Source organism: Rutidosis leptorrhynchoides, chromosome 4, assembly GCF_046630445.1.
Source record: "Rutidosis leptorrhynchoides isolate AG116_Rl617_1_P2 chromosome 4, CSIRO_AGI_Rlap_v1, whole genome shotgun sequence".
Taxonomy (NCBI): Eukaryota; Viridiplantae; Streptophyta; class Magnoliopsida; order Asterales; family Asteraceae; genus Rutidosis; species Rutidosis leptorrhynchoides.
The window spans coordinates 560380613-560401085 of NC_092336.1; the positions used below are offsets into that span (position 1 = coordinate 560380613).

The 20473-nt window shown below is 34.4% G+C and overlaps 1 protein-coding gene across 1 annotated transcript in view; it reads left to right on the forward strand.

Moving 5' to 3' along the window:
• LOC139842725 (uncharacterized) overlaps positions 1-20473 on the forward strand; it is a 32086-nt gene that overhangs the window by 653 nt on the left and 10960 nt on the right. The gene's annotated exons all lie outside the window — the stretch shown is intronic.

The following is a 20473-nucleotide window of genomic DNA, read 5'->3' on the forward strand; positions in this document are numbered from 1 at the left end:
AACGATTATCGTTGTAACGACATTTAAATGTATATATATCATATTAAGATATATTAATATATCATAATATCATGATAATATAATAATTTAACATCTCATTAGATATAATAAACAATGGGTTAACAACATTAATTGAGATCGTTAACTTAAAGGTTTCAAAACAACACTTACATGTAACGACTAACGATGACTTAACGACTCAGTTAAAATGTATATACATGTAGTGTATTTAGATGTATTAAAATACTTTTGGAAGACTTCAAGACATATATCAAAACACTCATACTTAACGAAAATGGTTACAGTTACTTTTCCATTCTTTTCTTTCATCGAGAATTCTAGTCGTATTCTTACCCGTATTATACACAGCTTCAAAACGTACTTACTATGAGTATATACCAATAGGAACTAGCATGGGATTCCACTCTTGATTATGTCATGTATGACTAATCAATTTTAACTTCTACCATGAGCTAGTCAACTAACTAGAACTCCTTTTAACCCCACTCACCACTCACCAATTACCACTCATCATTCACTCCATTTCACTTCCAATTCTCTTTCTAATTCTCTCTCAACACACACACACTATTATGAACGTATTTTTCCAGTAGTTAATCATCATCTTCATCAAAAATCACTTCAAGAATCAAGCTATAATCATCATAGGAAGAACACTTCAAGAACACTTCAAAAATCCCTTCAAGTTTACTAATTTACTTCCATGCTTTCTAATCCATTCCAAGTAATCATCTAAGATCAAGAAACCTTTGTTATATACAGTAGGTTATCTTTCTTATTCAAGGTAATATTCATATTCAAACTTTGATTCAATTTCTATAACTATAAACTATCTTAATTCGAGTAAAAATCGTATTTGAACTTGTTTTTGTGTCATGATCCTACTTCAAGAACTTTCAAGCCATCTGAAATGTCCCGTTCTTATTGATTAAAAACGTTACATATTAATTGATTTCGTTGCGAGGTTTTGACCTCTATATGAGACGTTTTTCAAAGACTGTATTCATTTTTAAAACAAACCATAACCTTTATTTCATAAATAAAGGTTTAAAAAGCTTTACGTAGATTATCAAATAATGATAATCTAAAATATCCTGTTTACACACGACCATTACATAATGGTTTACAATACAAATATGTTACATCGAAATCAGTTTCTTGAATGCAGTTTTTACACAATATCATACAAACATGGACTCCAAATCTTGTCCTTATTTTAGTATGCAACAGCGGAAGCTCTTAGTATTCACCTGAGAATAAACATGCTTTAAACGTCAACAAAAATGTTGGTGAGTTATAGGTTTAACCTATATATATCAAATCGTAACAATAGACCACAAGATTTCATATTTCAATACACATCCCATACATAGAGATAAAAATCATTCATATGGTGAACACCTGGTAACCGACATTAACAAGGTGCATAAATATAAGAATATCCCCATCATTCCGGGACACCCTTCGGATATGATATAAATTTCGAAGTACTAAAGCATCCGGTACTTTGGATGGGGTTTGTTAGGCCCAATAGATCTATCTTTAGGATTCGCGTCAATTAGGGTGTCTGTTCCCTAATTCTTAGATTACCAGACTTAATAAAAAGGGGCATATTCGATTTCGATAATTCAACCATAGAATGTAGTTTCACGTACTTGTGTCTATTTTGTAAATCATTTATAAAACCTGCATGTATTCTCATCCCAAAAATATTAGATTTTAAAAGTGGGACTATAACTCACTTTCACAGATTTTTACTTCGTCGGGAAGTAAGACTTGGCCACTGGTTGATTCACGAACCTATAACAATATATACATATATATCAAAGTATGTTTAAAATATATTTACAACACTTTTAATATATTTTGATGTTTTAAGTTTATTAAGTCAGCTGTCCTCGTTAGTAACCTACAACTAGTTGTCCACAGTTAGATGTACAGAAATAAATCGATAAATATTATCTTGAATCAATCCACGACCCAGTGTATACGTATCTCAGTATTGATCACAACTCAAACTATATATATTTTGAAATCAACCTCAACCCTGTATAGCTAACTCCAACATTCACATATAGAGTGTCTATGGTTGTTCCGAAATATATATAGATGTGTCGACATGATAGGTCGAAACATTGTATACGTGTCTATGGTATCTCAAGATTACATAATATACAATACAAGTTGATTAAGTTATGGTTGGAATAGATTTGTTACCAATTTTCACGTAGCTAAAATGAGAAAAATTATCCAATCTTGTTTTACCCATAACTTCTTCATTTTAAATCCGTTTTGAGTGAATCAAATTACTATGGTTTCATATTGAACTCTATTTTATGAATATAAACAGAAAAGTATAGGTTTATAGTAGGAAAAATAAGTTACAAGTCGTTTTTGTAAAGGTAGTCATTTCAGTCGAAAGAACGACGTCTAGATGACCATTTTAGAAAACATACTTCCACTTTGAGTTTAACCATAATTTTTGGATATAGTTTCATGTTCATAATAAAAATCATTTTCTCAGAATAACAACTTTTAAATCAATGTTTATCATAGTTTTTAATTAACTAACCTAAAACAGCCCGCGGTGTTACTACGACGGCGTAAATCCGGTTTTACGGTGTTTTTCGTGTTTCCAGGTTTTAAATCATTAAGTTAGCATATCATATAGATATAGAACATGTGTGTAGTTAATTTTAAAAGTCAAGTTAGAAGGATTAACTTTTGTTTGCGAACAAGTTTAGAATTAACTAAACTATGTTCTAGTGATTACGAGTTTAAACCTTCGAATAAGATAGTTTTATATATATGAATCGAATGATGTTATGAACATCATTACTACCTCAAGTTTAGTAGGTAAACCTACTGGAAGTGACACGAAATGATCTAGCTTCAAAGGATCTTGGATGGCTTGAAAGTTCTTGAAGTAGGATCATGACACAAAAACAAGTTCAAGTAAGATTTTTACTCGAATTAAGATAGTTTATAGTTACAGAAATTGAATCAAAGTTTGAATATGAATATTACCTTGAATAAGAAAGATAACCTACTGTATATAACAAAGGTTTCTTGATCTTAGATGATTACTTGGAATGGATTAGAAAGCTTGGAAGTAAATTAGTAAACTTGAAGGGATTTTTGAAGTGTTCTTGAAGTGTTCTTCCTATGATGATTATAGATTGATTCTTGAAGTGATTTTTGATGAAGATGATGATTAACTACTGGAAAAATACGTTCATAATAGTGTGTGTGTTGAGAGAGAATTAGAAAGAGAATTGGAAGTGAAATGGAGTGAATGATGAGTGGTAATTGGTGAGTGGGGTTAAAAGGAGTTCTAGTTAGTTGACTAGCTCATGGTAGAAGTTAAAATTGATTAGTCATACATGACATAATCAAGAGTGGAATCCCATGCTAGTTCCTATTGGTATATTCTCATAGTAAGTACGTTTTGAAGCTGTGTATAATACGGGTAAGAATACGACTAGAATTCTTGATGAAAGAAAAGAATGGAAAAGTAACTGTAACCATTTTCGTTAAGTATGAGTGTTTTGATATATGTCTTGAAGTCTTCCAAAAGTATTTTAATACATATAAATACACTACATGTATATACATTTTAACTGAGTCGTTAAGTCATCGTTAGTCGTTACATGTAAGTGTTGTTTTGAAACCTTTAAGTTAACGATCTCAATTAATGTTGTTAACCCATTGTTTATTATATCTAATGAGATGTTAAATTATTATATTATCATGATATTATGATATATTAATATATCTTAATATGATATATATATATATATATACATTTAAATGTCGTTACAATGATAATCGTTACATATATGTCTCGTTTCGAAATCCTTAAGTTAGTAGTCTTGTTTATATGTATATAACTCATTGTTAATATACTTATGGAGATACTTAATTATCATAATCTCATGTTAACCATATGTATATCCATATATATATCGTCATGTTGTTTTTATAAGTTTTAACGTTCGTGAATCGCCGGTCAACTTGGGTGGTCAATTGTCTATATGAAACATATTTCAATTAATCAAGTCTTAACAAGTTTGATTGCTTAAAATGTTGGAAACATTTAATCATGTAAATATCAATCTCAATTAATATATATAAACATGGAAAAGTTCGGGTCACTACAGTACCTACCCGTTAAATAAATTTCGTCCCGAAATTTTAAGCTGTTGAAGGTGTTGACGAATCTTCTGGAAATAGATGCGGGTATTTCTTCTTCATCTGATCTTCACGCTCCCAGGTGAACTTGGGTCCTCTACGAGCATTCCATCGAACCTTAACAATTGGTATCTTGTTTTGCTTAAGTCTTTTAACCTCACGAACCATTATTTCGACGGGTTCTTCGATGAATTGGAGTTTTTCGTTGATTTGGATTTCATCTAACGGAATAGTGAGATCTTCTTTAGCAAAATATTTCTTCAAATTCGAGACGTGGAAAGTGTTATGTACAGCCGTGAGTTGTTGAGGTAACTCAAGTCGGTAAGCTACTGGTCCGACACGATCAATAATCTTGAATGGTCCAATATACCTTGGATTTAATTTCCCTCGTTTACCAAATCGAACAACGCCTTTCCAAGGTGCAACTTTAAGCATGACCATCTCTCCAATTTCAAATTCTATATCTTTTCTTTTAATGTCAGCGTAGCTCTTTTGTCGACTTTGGGCGGTTTTCAACCGTTGTTGAATTTGGATGATCTTCTCGGTAGTTTCTTGTATAATCTCCGGAACCGTAATCTGTCTATCCCCTACTTCACTCCAACAAATCAGAGACCTGCACTTTCTACCATAAAGTGCTTCAAACGGCACCATCTCAATGCTTGAATGGTAGTTGTTGTTGTAGGAAAATTCTGCTAATGGTAGATGTCGATCCCAACTGTTTCCGAAATCAATAACACATGCTCGTAGCATGTCTTCAAGCGTTTGTATCATCCTTTCGCTCTGCCCATCAGTTTGTGGATGATAGGCAGTACTCATGTCTAGACGAGTTCCTAATGCTTGCTGTAATGTCTGCCAGAATCTTGAAATAAATCTGCCATCCCTATCAGAGATAATAGAGATTGTTATTCCATGTCTGGAGACGACTTTCTTCAAATACAGTCGTGCTAACTTCTCCATCTTGTCATCTTCTCTTATTGGCAGGAAATGTGCTGATTTGGTGAGACGATCAACTATTACCCAAATAGTATCAAAACCACTTGCAGTCCTTGGCAATTTAGTGATGAAATCCATGGTAATGTTTTCCCATTTCCATTCCGGGATTTCGGGTTGTTGAAGTAGACCTGATGGTTTCTGATGCTCAGCTTTGACCTTAGAACACGTCAAACATTCTCCTACGTATTTAGCAACATCGGCTTTCATACCCGGCCACCAAAAATATTTCCTGAGATCCTTGTACATCTTCCCCGTTCCAGGATGTATTGAGTATCTGGTTTTATGAGCTTCTCTAAGTACCATTTCTCTCATATCTCCAAATTTTGGTACCCAAATCCTTTCAGCCCTATACCGGGTTCCGTCTTCCCGAATATTAAGATGTTTCTCCGATCCTTTGGGTATTTCATCCTTTAAATTTCCCTCTTTTAAAACTCCTTGTTGCGCCTCCTTTATTTGAGTAGTAAGGTTATTATGAATCATTATATTCATAGATTTTACTCGAATGGGTTCTCTGTCCTTCCTGCTCAAGGCATCGGCTACCACATTTGCCTTCCCCGGGTGGTAACGAATCTCAAAGTCGTAATCATTCAATAATTCAATCCACCTACGCTGCCTCATATTCAGTTGTTTCTGATTAAATATGTGTTGAAGACTTTTGTGGTCAGTATATATAATACTTTTGACCCCATATAAGTAGTGCCTCCAAGTCTTTAATGCAAAAACAACCGCGCCTAATTTCAAATCATGCGTCGTATAATTTTGTTCGTGAATCTTCAATTGTCTAGACGCATAAGCAATCACCTTCGTTCGTTGCATTAATACACAACCGAGACCTTGCTTTGATGCGTCACAATAAATCACAAAATCATCATTCCCTTCAGGCAATGACAATATAGGTGTCGTAGTTAGCTTTTTCTTCAATAACTGAAACGCTTTCTCTTGTTCATCATTCCATTCAAATTTCTTCCCTTTATGCGTTAATGCAGTCAAGGGTTTTGCTATTCTGGAAAAGTCTTAGATGAACCTTCTGTAGTAACCAGCTAGTCCTAAAAACTGGCGTATGTGTTTCGGAGTTTTCGGGGTTTCCCACTTTTCAACAGTTTCTATCTTTGCCGGATCCACCTTAATACCTTCTTTGTTCACTATGTGACCGAGGAATTGAACTTCTTCCAACCAAAATGCACACTTTGAAAACTTAGCGTACAATTCTTCCTTCCTCAATACTTCTAACACCTTTCTCAAATGTTCACCGTGTTCTTGGTCATTCTTTGAGTAAATAAGTATGTCATCAATGAAAACAATGACAAACTTGTCAAGGTATGGTCCACACACTCGGTTCATAAGGTCCATGAACACAGCTGGTGCATTAGTTAAACCAAACGGCATGACCATAAACTCGTAATGACCGTAACGTGTTCTGAAAGCAGTCTTTGGAATATCATCTTCTTTCACCCGCATTTGATGATACCCGGAACGTAAGTCAATCTTTGAATAAACAGACGAGCCTTGTAGTTGATCAAATAAGTCGTCGATTCTCGGTAGTGGGTAGCGGTTCTTGATGGTAAGTTTGTTCAACTCTCGGTAGTCGATACACAACCTGAATGTACCATCTTTCTTCTTGACAAACAAAACAGGAGCTCCCCACGGTGATGTGCTTGGTCGAATGAAACCACGCTCTAAAAGTTCTTGTAATTAGCTTTGCAGTTCTTTCATCTCGCTGGGTGCGAGTCTGTAAGGAGCACGAGCTATTGGTGCAGCTCCTGGTACAAGATCTATTTGAAATTCAACGGATCGCTGTGGGGGTAATCCCGGTAATTCTTTCGGAAATACATCGGGAAATTCTTTTGCAATGGGAACATCATTGATGCTCTTTTCTTCAGTTTGTACTTTCTCGACGTGTGCTAGAACAGCATAGCAACCTTTTCTTATTAGTTTTTGTGCCTTCAAATTACTAATAATATGTAGCTTCGTGTTGCCCTTTTCTCCGTACACCATTAAGGGTTTTCCTTTTTCTCGTATAATGCGAATTGCATTTTTGTAACAAACGATCTCTGCTTTCACTTCTTTCAACCAGTCCATACCGATTATCACACCAAAACTCCCTAACTCTACTGGTATCAAATCAATCTTAAATGTTTCGCTAACCAGTTTAATTTCTCGATTCCGACATATATTATCTGCTGAAATTAATTTACCATTTGCTAATTCGAGTAAAAATTTACTATCCAAAGGCGTCAATGGACAACTTAATTTAGCACAAAAATCTCTACTCATATAGCTTCTATCCGCACCCGAATCAAATAAAACGTAAGCAGATTTATTGTCAATAAGAAACGTACCCGTAACAAGCTCCGGGTCTTCCTGTGCCTCTGCCGCATTAATATTGAAAACTCTTCATCGGCCTTGTCCATTCGTGTTCTCCTGGTTCGGGCAATTTCTAATAATGTGGCCCGGTTTTCCACATTTATAACAAACTACATTGGCATAACTTGCTCCGACACTACTTGCTCCGCCATTACTCGTTCCGACACCATTTGTTCCTTTCGTTCTATTAACCCCTGGTCCGTAGACCTCACACTTCGCCGCGCTATGACCATTTCTTTTACACTTGTTGCAAAATTTGGTGCAGAACCCCGAGTGATACTTTTCACACCTTTGGCATAGCTGCTTCTGATTGTCGTTGTTGTTGCGGTTATTATTGTTGTTGGGATGATTGTTGTAGTTGCTGTTGTTGTTGTTGTTGTTGTTGTTGCTGTTGTTGCTGGGCCGTTTGTTGTAGTTGCAATTGATGTTGCGATTGTTGGGATAATTGTTGCGATTATTGTTGTAATTGCTGTTGTTGTTGTATTGGTGATTCTTATCACCGTTTTTCTCCCACTTTCTTTTGACTTGCTTCACATTGGCCTCTTCAGTAGTCTGTTCTTTAATTCTTTCTTCAATCTGGTTCACTAGTTTGTGAGCCATTCTACATGCCTGTTGTATGGAGGCGGGATCGTGTGAACTTATATCTTCTTGTATTCTTTCCGGTAATCCTTTCACAAACGCGTCGATCTTCTCTTCCTCATCTTCGAATGCTCCCGGACACAATAGGCACAATTCTGTGAATCGTCTTTCGTACGTAGTAATATCAAATCCTTGGGTTCGTAACCCTCTAAGTTCTGTCTTGAGCTTATTGACCTCGGTTCTGGGACAGTACTTCTCGTTCATCAAGTACTTGAATGCTGACCACGGTAGTGCGTACGCATCATCTTGTCCCAATTGCTCTAGATAGGTATTCCACCATGTTAACGCAGAACCTGTGAAGGTATGCGTAGCGTACTTCACTTTGTCCTCTTCAGTACACTTACTTATGGCAAACACCGATTCGACCTTCTCGGTCCACCGTTTCAATCCGATCGGTCCTTCGGTTCCATCAAATTCCAAAGGTTTGCAGGCAGTGAATTCTTTGTAGGTGCATCCTACACGATTTCCTGTACTGTCAGATCCAAGGTTATTGTTGGTATGTAGCGCAGCCTGTACTGCGGCTATGTTTGAAGCTAGAAAAGTACGGAATTCCTCTTCATTCATATTCACGGTGTGTCGAGTAGTCGGTGCCATTTCCTTCAAAATAGTCAAATGGAACAAGTTAATCATACAGAATATTAAGAGTAGTTAATAGTATTTCGTAGCATAATATGAACTCATTTATAAAAGCTTTTTCTTCATATTAGCGTTTTATAAGTTTAAATTCGGGTAGTACCTACCCGTTAAGTTCATACTTAGTAGCTAATATACAATTCAACTACTACAATTCTATATGAAAAACTGATTGTAATAATATTTCGCGTTCAAACTTTTATACAATATTTTACAAACTTACAATACCGCTTATTTTACATAAAGCATGAAATATAGCACACAATAACTTTGATACAAGATAGTTGTGAAGATAATTCTAGCTAGTACACAAGTCGTTCAGCAAAGGCAATAAAGACACGTAATTCATACGTCCAGAAACAAGTCATGCATTCTGGTTTTACTAGGACTACTTCCCATACTTGGTCTTGTGGAACATAACCGTTATGGCCGTTGATAAGACAGCGTGTTGTAACGTCGTCAAAGGGACGAGGGTTACGTAATGACCAACAGTCTCGTAATAACCTAAAAACCTCATTTCTTACCCCAATTACCGACTCCGTCACTTGTGGGAACGTTTTGTTTAATAGTTGTAGCCCGATGTTCTTGTTCTCACTTTGGTGAGAAGCGAACATTACTAACCCGTAAGCATAACATGCTTCTTTATGTTGCATGTTAGCCGCTTTTTCTAAATCACGAAGTCCTATATTCGGATATACTGAGTCAAAATAATTTCTTAACCAATTGCGTAAAATAGCATTTGGGTTCCCTGCAATATATGCGTCAAAGTAAACACATCGTAACTTATGGATTTTCCAATGTGATATCCCTCATCTTTCGAATGAAAGCCTTTTATAAACCAAGGCATTCTTGGAACGTTCTTCGAATGTCTTACAAACTGATCTCACCTTAAATAGTTGTGCCGAGGAATTCTGACCGACTCTAGACAAGATTTCATCAATCATGTCTCCGGGTAGGTCTCTTAAAATATTGGGTTGTCTATCCATTTTGTGTTTTTATACTGTAAAATAGACAAGAGTTAGATTCATAAAAAAAAAAATACTTATTAATACAAGCAATTTTTACATATATCATAAAGCATAAGCACACTATATTACATATATTACACCACACGAATACAACTATCTTATTCCGACTCGCTCGTTTCTTCTTGTTCAGTTTTGGTTCGTTTTGCCAAGTTTCTAGGGATATATGATGTTCCCCTAATACGAGCCGTCGTTGTCCACATTGGTTTAGAAAAACCTGGTGGTTTAGAGGTTCCCGGGTCATTGTTACAACTTAAGGACTTCGGGAGTTGACGATACATATAAAGTTCATCGGGGTTGGAATTAGATTTCTCTATTTTTATGCCCTTTCCCTTATTATTTTCTTTTGCCTTTTTAAATTCAGTTGGGGTAATTTCTATAACATCATCAGAATTCTCGTCGGAATCCGATTCATCGGAGAATTAGTAATCCTCCCAATATTTTGCTTCCTTGGCGGAAACACCATTGACCATAATTAACTTTGGTCAGTTGGTTGAGGATTCTCTTTTACTTAACCGTTTTATTATTTCCCCAACCGGTTCTATTTCTTCTTCCGGTTCCGATTCTTCTTCCGGTTTCGATTCTTCTTCCGGTTCCGACTCTTCTTCCGGTTCCTCTTCGGGAACTTGTGAATCAGTCCACGAATCATTCCAATTTACATTTGACTCTTCATTATTATTAGGTGAGTCAATGGGACTTGTTCTAGAGGTAGACATCTACCACATAATATCAAACACGTTAAGAGATTAATATATCACATAATATTCATATGTTAAAAATATATAGTTTCCAACAAAAATGTTAAGCAATCATTTTTAAAGAAAACACGGTCGAAGTCCAGACTCACTAATGCATCCTAACAAACTCGATAGGACACACTAATGCAAATTTTCTAGTTCTCTAAGACCAACGCTCTGATACCAACTGAAATGTCCCGTTCTTATTGATTAAAAATGTTCCATATTAATTGATTTCGTTGCGAGGTTTTGACCTCTATATGAGACGTTTTTCAAAGACTGCATTCATTTTTAAAACAAACCATAACCTTTATTTCATAAATAAAGGTTTAAAAAGCTTTACGTAGATTATCAAATAATGATAATCTAAAATATCCTGTTTACACATGACCATTACATAATGGTTTACAATACAAATATGTTACATCGAAATCAGTTTCTTGAATGCAGTTTTTACACAATATCATACAAACATGGACTCCAAATCTTGTCCTTATTTTAGTATGCAACAGTGGAAGCTCTTAGTATTCACCTGAGAATAAACATGCTTTAAACGTCCACAAAAATGTTGGTGAGTTATAGTTTTAACCTATATGTATCAAATCGTAACAATAGACCACAAGATTTCATATTTCAATACACATCCCATACATAGAGATAAAAATCATTCATATGGTGAACACCTGGTAACCGACATTAACAAGATGCATATATATAAGAATATCCCCATCATTCCGGGACACCCTTCGGATATGATATAAATTTCGAAGTACTAAAGCATCCGGTACTTTGGATGGGGTTTGTTAGGCCCAATAGATCTATCTTTAGGATTCGCGTCAATTAGGGTGTCTGTTCCCTAATTCTTAGATTACCAGACTTAATAAAAAGGGGCATATTCGATTTCGATAATTCAACCATAGAATGTAGTTTCACGTACTTGTGTCTTTTTTGTAAATCATTTATAAAACCTGCATGTATTCTCATCCCAAAAATATTAGATTTTAAAAGTGGGACTATAACTCACTTTCACAGATTTTTACTTCGTCGGGAAGTAAGACTTGGCCACTGGTTGATTCACGAACCTATAACAATATATACATATATATCAAAGTATGTTTAAAATATATTTACAACACTTTTAATATATTTTGATGTTTTAAGTTTATTAAGTCAGCTGTCCTCGTTAGTAACCTACAACTAGTTGTCCACAGTTAGATGTACAGAAATAAATCGATAAATATTATCTTGAATCAATCCACGACCCAGTGTATACGTATCTCAGTATTGATCACAACTCAAACTATATATATTTTGGAATCAACCTCAACCCTGTATAGCTAACTCCAACATTCACATATAGAGTGTCTATGGTTGTTCCGAAATATATATAGATGTGTCGACATGATAGGTCGAAACATTGTATACGTGTCTATGGTATCTCAAGATTACATAATATACAATACAAGTTGATTAAGTTATGGTTGGAATAGATTTGTTACCAATTTTCACGTAGCTAAAATGAGAAAAATTATCCAATCTTGTTTTACCCATAACTTCTTCATTTTAAATCCGTTTTGAGTGAATCAAATTACTATGGTTTCATATTGAACTCTATTTTATGAATCTAAACAGAAAAGTATAGGTTTATAGTCGGAAAAATAAGTTACAAGTCATTTTTGTAAATGTAGTCATTTCAGTCGAAAGAACGACGTCTAGATGACCATTTTAGAAAACATACTTCCACTTTGAGTTTAACCATAATTTTTGGATATAGTTTCATGTTCATAATAAAAATCATTTTCTCAGAATAACAACTTTTAAATCAATGTTTATCATAGTTTTTAATTAACTAACCCAAAACAGCCCGCGGTGTTTCTACGACGGCGTAAATCCGGTTTTACGGTGTTTTTCGTGTTTCCAGGTTTTAAATCATTAAGTTAGCATATCATATAGATATAGAACATGTGTGTAGTTAATTTTAAAAGTCAAGTTAGAAGGATTAACTTTTGTTTGCGAACAGGTTTAGAATTAACTAAACTATGTTCTAGTGATTACGAGTTTAAACCTTCGAATAAGATAGTTTTATATATATGAATCGAATGATGTTATGAACATCATTACTACCTCAAGTTTAGTAGGTAAACCTACTGGAAGTGACACGAAATGATCTAGCTTCAAAGGATCTTGGATGGCTTGAAAGTTCTTAAAGTAGGATCATGACACAAAAACAAGTTCAAGTAAGATTTTTACTCGAATTAAGATAGTTTATAGTTATAGAAATTGAATCAAAGTTTGAATATGAATATTATCTTGAATAAGAAAGATAACCTACTGTATATAACAAAGGTTTCTTGATCTTAGATGATTACTTGGAATGGATTAGAAAGCTTGGAAGTAAATTAGTAAACTTGAAGGGATTTTTGAAGTGTTCTTGAAGTGTTCTTCCTATGATGATTATAGCTTGATTCTTGAAGTGATTTTTGATGAAGATGATGATTAACTACTAGAAAAATACGTTCATAATAGTGTGTGTGTGTTGAGAGAGAATTAGAAAGAGAATTGGAAGTGAAATGGAGTGAATGATGAGTGGTAATTGGTGAGTGGTGAGTGGGGTTAAAAGGAGTTCTAGTTAGTTGACTAGCTCATGGTAGAAGTTAAAATTGATTAGTCATACATGACATAATCAAGAGTGGAATCCCATGCTAGTTCCTATTGGTATATACTCATAGTAAGTACGTTTTGAAGCTGTGTATAATACGGGTAAGAATACGACTAGAATTCTTGATGAAAGAAAAGAATGGAAAAGTAACTGTAACCCTTTTCGTTAAGTATGAGTGTTTTGATATATGTCTTGAAGTCTTCCAAAAGTATTTTAATACATCTAAATACACTACATGTATATACATTTTAACTGAGTCGTTAAGTCATCGTTAGTCGTTACATGTAAGTGTTGTTTTGAAACCTTTAAGTTAACGATCTCAATTAATGTTGTTAACCCATTGTTTATTATATCTAATGAGATGTTAAATTATTATATTATCATGATATTATGATATATTAATATATCTTAATATGATATATATACATTTAAATGTCGTTACAATGATAATCGTTACATATATGTCTCGTTTCGAAATCCTTAAGTTAGTAGTCTTGTTTATATGTATATAACTCATTGTTAATATACTTATGGAGATACTTACTTATCATAATCTCATGTTAACCATATGTATATCCATATATATATCGTCATATTGTTTTTACAAGTTTTAACGTTCGTGAATCGCCGGTCAACTTGGGTGGTCAATTGTCTATATGAAACATATTTCAATTAATCAAGTCTTAACAAGTTTGATTGCTTAACATGTTGGAAACATTTAATCATGTAAATATCAATCTCAATTAATATATATAAACATGGAAAAGTTCGGGTCACTACAGTACCTACCCGCCTCTGCACAACCAAGTCCATGACCAAAATTTGGGAAGACGGAACCCGGTATAGGGCTGAAAGGATTTGGGTACCAAAATTTGGAGATATGAGAGAAATGGTACTTAGAGAAGCTCATAAAACCAGATACTCAATACATCCTGGAACGGGGAAGATGTACACGGATCTCAGGAAATATTTTTGGTGGCCGGGTATGAAAGCTGATGTTGCTAAATACGTAGGAGAATGTTTGACGTGTTCTAAGGTCAAAGCTGAGCATCAGAAACCATCAGGTCTACTTCAACAACCCGAAATCCCGGAATGGAAATGGTAAAACATTACCATGGATTTCATCACTAAATTGCCAAGGACTGCAAGTGGTTTTGATACTATTTGGGTAATAGTTGATCGTCTCACCAAATCAGCACATTTCCTGCCAATAAGAGAAGATGACAAGATGGAGAAGTTAGCACGACTGTATTTGAAGGAAGTCATCTCCAGACATGGAATACCAATCTCTATTATCTCTGATAGGGATGGCAGATTTATTTCAAGATTCTGGCAGACATTACAGCAAGCATTAGGAACTCGTCTAGACATGAGTACTGCCTATCATCCAAAAACTGATGGGCAGAGCGAAAGGACGATACAAACACTTGAAGACATGCTACGAGCATGTGTTATTGATTTCGGAAACAGTTGGGATTGACATCTACCATTAGCAGAATTTTCCTACAACAACAGCTACCATTCAAGCATTGAGATGGCACCGTTTGAAGCACTTTATGGTAGAAAGTACAGGTCTCCGATTTGTTGGAGTGAAGTGGGGGATAGACAGATTACGGGTCCGGAGATTATGTAAGAAACTACCGAGAACATCATCCAAATTCAACAACGGTTGAAAACCGCCCAAAGTCGACAAAAGAGCTACGCTGACATTAAAAGAAAAGATATAGAATTTGAAATTGGAGAGATGGTCATGCTTAAAGTTGCACCTTGGAAAGGCGTTGTTCGATTTGGTAAACGAGGGAAATTAAATCCAAGGTATATTGGACCATTCAAGATTATTGATCATGTCGGACCAGTAGCTTACCGACTTGAGTTACCTCAACAACTCGCGGCTGTACATAACACTTTCCACGTCTCGAATTTGAAGAAATGTTTTGCTAAAGAAGATCTCACTATTCCGTTAGATGAAATCCAAATCAACGAAAAACTCCAATTCATCGAAGAACCCGTCGAAATAATGGATCGTGAGGTTAAAAGACTTAAGCAAAACAAGATACCAATTGTTAAGGTTCGATGGAATGCTTGTAGAGGACCTGAGTTCACCTGGGAGCGTGAAGATCAGATGAAGAAGAAATACCCACATCTATTTCCAGAAGATTCGTCAACACCTTCAACAGCTTAAAATTTCGGGACGAAATTTATTTAACGGGTAGGTACTGTAGTGACCCGAACTTTTCCATGTTTATATATATTAATTGAGATTGATATTTACATGATTAAATGTTTCCAACATGTTAAGCAATCAAACTTGTTAAGACTTGATTAATTGAAATATGTTTCATATAGACAATTGACCACCCAAGTTGACCGGCAATTCATGAACGTTAAAACTTGTAAAAACGACATGACGATATATATATGGATATACATATGGTTAACATGAGATTATGATAAGTAAGTATCTCCATAAGTATATTAACAATGAGTTATATACATATAAACAAGACTACTAACTTAAGGATTTCGAAACGAGACATATATGTAACGATTATCGTTGTAACGACATTTAAATGTATATATATCATATTAAGATATATTAATATATCATAATATCATGATAATATAATAATTTAACATCTCATTAGATATAATAAACAATGGTTTAACAACATTAATTGAGATCGTTAACTTAAAGGTTTCAAAACAACACTTACATGTAACGACTAACGATGACTTAACGACTCAGTTAAAATGTATATACATGTAGTGTATTTAGATGTATTAAAATACTTTTGGAAGACTTCAAGACATATATCAAAACACTCATACTTAACAAAAATGGTTACAGTTACTTTTCCATTCTTTTCTTTCATCAAGAATTCTAGTCGTATTCTTACCCGTATTATACACAGCTTCAAAACGTACTTACTATGAGTATATACCAATAGGAACTAGCATGGGATTCCACTCTTGATTATGTCATGTATGACTAATCAATTTTAACTTCTACCATGAGCTAGTCAACTAACTAGAACTCCTTTTAACCCCACTCACCACTCACCAATTACCACTCATCATTCACTCCATTTCACTTCTAATTCTCTTTCTAATTCTCTCTCAACACACACACACACTATTATGAACGTATTTTTCCAGTAGTTAATCATCATCTTCATCAAAAATCACTTCAAGAATCAAGCTATAATCATCATAGGAAGAACACTTCAAGAACACTTCAAAAATCCCTTCAAGTTTACTAATTTACTTCCAAGCTTTCTAATCCATTTCAAGTAATCATCTAAGATCAAGAAACCTTTATTATATACAGTAGGTTATCTTTCTTATTCAAGGTAATATTCATATTCAAACTTTGATTCAATTTCTATAACTATAAACTATCTTAATTCGAGTAAAAATCTTATTTGAACTTGTTTTTGTGTCATGATCCTACTTCAAGAACTTTCAAGCCATCCAAGATCCTTTGAAGGTAGATCATTTCTTGTCACTTCCAGTAGGTTTACCTACTAAACTTGAGGTAGTAATGATGTTCATAACATCATTCGATTCATATATATAAAACTATCTTATTCGAAGGTTTAAACTCATAATCACTAGAACATAGTTTAGTTAATTCTAAACTTGTTCGCAAACAAAAGTTAATCCTTCTAACTTGACTTTTAAAATTAACTACACACATGTTCTATATCTATATGATATGCTAACTTAATGATTTAAAACCTGGAAATACGAAAAACACCGTAAAACCGGATTTACGACGTCGTAGTAACACCGCGGGCTGTTTTGGGTTAGTTAATTAAAAACTATGATAAACTTTGATTTAAAAGTTGTTATTCTGAGAAAATGATTTTTATTATGAACATGAAACTATATCCAAAAATTATGGTTAAACTCAAAGTGGAAGTATGTTTTCTAAAATGGTCATCTAGACGTCGTTCTTTCGACTGAAATGACTACCTTTACAAAAACGACTTGTAACTTATTTTTCCGACTATAAACCTATACTTTTCTGTTTAGATTCATAAAATAGAGTTCAATATGAAACCATAGCAATTTTATTCACTCAAAACGGATTTAAAATGAAGAAGTTATGGGTAAAATAAGATTGGATAATTTTTCTCATTTTAGCTACGTGAAAATTGGTAACAAATCTATTCCAACCATAACTTAATCAACTTGTATTGTATATTATGTAATCTTGAGATACCATAGATACGTATACAATGTTTCGACCTATCATGTCGACACATCTATATATATTTCGGAACAACCATAGACACTCTATATGTGAATGTTGGAGTTAGCTATACAGGGTTGAGGTTGATTCCAAAATATATATAGTTTGAGTTGTGATCAATACTGAGATACGTATACACTGGGTCGTGGATTGATTTAAGATAATATTTATCGATTTATTTCTGTACATCTAACTGTGGACAACTAGTTGTAGGTTACTAACGAGGACAGCTGACTTAATAAACTTAAAACATCAAAATATATTAAAAGTGTTGTAAATATATTTTAAACATACTTTGATATATATGTATATATTGTTATAGGTTCGTGAATTAACCAGTGGCCAAGTCTTACTTCCCGACGAAGTAAAAATCTGTGAAAGTGAGTTATAGTCCCACTTTTAAAATCTAATATTTTTGGGATGAGAATACATGCAGGTTTTAAAAATGATTTACAAAATAGACACAAGTACGTGAAACTACATTCTATGGTTGAATTATCGAAATCGAATATGCCCCTTTTTATTAAGTCTGGTAATCTAAGAATTAGGGAACAGACACCCTAATTGACGCGAATCCTAAAGATAGATCTATTGGGCCTAACAAACCCCATCCAAAGTACCGGATGTTTTAGTACTTCGAAATTTATATCATATCCGAAGGGTGTCCCGGAATGATGGGGATATTCTTATATATATGCATCTTGTTAATGTCGGTTACCAGGTGTTCACCATATGAATGATTTTTATCTCTATGTATGGGATGTGTATTGAAATATGAAATCTTGTGGTCTATTGTTACGATTTGATACATATAGGTTAAACCTATAACTCACCAACATTTTTGTTGACGTTTAAAGCATGTTTATTCTCAGGTGAATACTAAGAGCTTCCGTTGTTGCATACTAAAATAAGGACAAGATTTGGAGTCCATGTTTGTATGATATTGTGTAAAAACTGCATTCAAGAAACTGATTTCGATGTAACATATTTGTATTGTAAACCATTATGTAATGGTCGGGTGTAAACAGGATATTTTAGATTATCATTATTTGATAATCTACGTAAAGCTTTTTAAACCTTTATTTATGAAATAAAGGTTATGGTTTGTTTTAAAAATGAATGCAGTCTTTGAAAAATGTCTCATATAGAGGTCAAAACCTCGCAACGAAATCAATTAATATGGAACGTTTTTAATCAATAAGAACGGGACATTTCAGTTGGTATCAGAGCGTTGGTCTTAGAGAACCAGAAAATTTGCATTAGTGTGTCCTATCGAGTTTGTTAGGATGCATTAGTGAGTCTAGACTTCGACCGTGTTTTCTTTAAAAATGATTGCTTAACATTTTTGTTGGAAACTATATATTTTTAACATATGAATATTATGTGATATATTAATCTCTTAACGTGTTTGATATTATGTGGTAGATGTCTACCTCTAGAACAAGTCTCATTGACTCACCTAATAATAATGAAGAGTCAAATGTAAATTGGAATGATTCGTGGACTGATTCACAAGTTCCCGAAGAGGAACCGGAAGAAGAGTCGGAACCGGAAGAAGAATCGAAACCGGAAGAAGAATCGGAACCGGAAGAAGAAATAGAACCGGTGGGGGAAATAATAAAACGGTTAAGTAAAAGAGAATCCTCAACCAACCGACCAAAGTTAATTATGGTCAATGGTGTTTCCGCCAAGGAAGCAAAATATTGGGAGGATTACCAATTCTCCGATGAATCGGATTCCGACGAGAATTCCGATGATGTTATAGAAATTACCCCAACTGAATTTAAAAAGGCAAAAGAAAATAATAAGGGAAAGGGCATAAAAATAGAGAAATCTAATTCCAACCCCGATGAACTTTATATGTATCGTCAACTCCCGAAGTCCTTAAGTTGTAACAATGACCCGGGAACCTCTAAACCACCAGGTTTTTCTAAACCAATGTGGACAACGACGGCTCGTATTAGGGGAACATCATATATCCCTAGAAACTTGGCAAAACGAACCAAAACCGAATAAGAAGAAACGAGCGAGTCGGAATAAGATAGTTGTATTCGTGTAGTGTAATATATGTAATATAGTGTGCTTATGCTTTATGATATATGTAAAAATTGCTTGTATTAATAAGTATTTTTTTTATGAACTAACTCTTGTCTATTTTACAGTATAAAAACACAAAATGGATAGACAACCCAATATTTTAAGAGACCTACCCGGAGACATGATTGATGAAATCTTGTCTAGAGTCGGTCAGAATTCCTCGGCACAACTATTTAAGGCGAGATCAGTTTGTAAGACATTCGAAGAACGTTCCAAGAATGCCTTGGTTTATAAAAGGCTTTCGTTCGAAAGATGGGGGATATCACATTGGGAAATCCATAAGTTACGATGTGTTTACTTTGACGCATATATTGCGGGGAACCCAAATGCTATTTTACGCAACTGGTTAAGAAATTATTTTGACTCAGTATATCCGAATATAGGACTTCGTGATTTAGAAAAAGCGGCTAACATGCAACATAAAGAAGCATGTTATGCTTACGGGTTAGTAATGTTCGCTTCTCACCAAAGTGAGAACAAGAACATCGGGCTACAACTATTAAACAAAACGTTCCCACAAGTGACGAAGTCGGTAATTGGGGTAAGAAATGAGGTTTTTAGGTTATTACGAGACTGTTGGTCATTACGTAACCCTCGTCCCTTTGACGACGTTACAACACGCTATCTTATCAACGGCCATAACGGTTATGTTCCACAAGACCAAGGATGGGAAGTAGTCCTAGTAAAACCAGAATGCATGACTTGTTTCTGGACGTATGAATTACATGTCTTTATTGCCTTTTCTGAACGACTTGTGTACTAGCTAGAATTATCTTCACAACTATCTTGTATCAAAGTTATTGTGTGCTATATTTCATGCTTTATGTAAAATAAGCGGTATTGTAAGTTTGTAAAATAT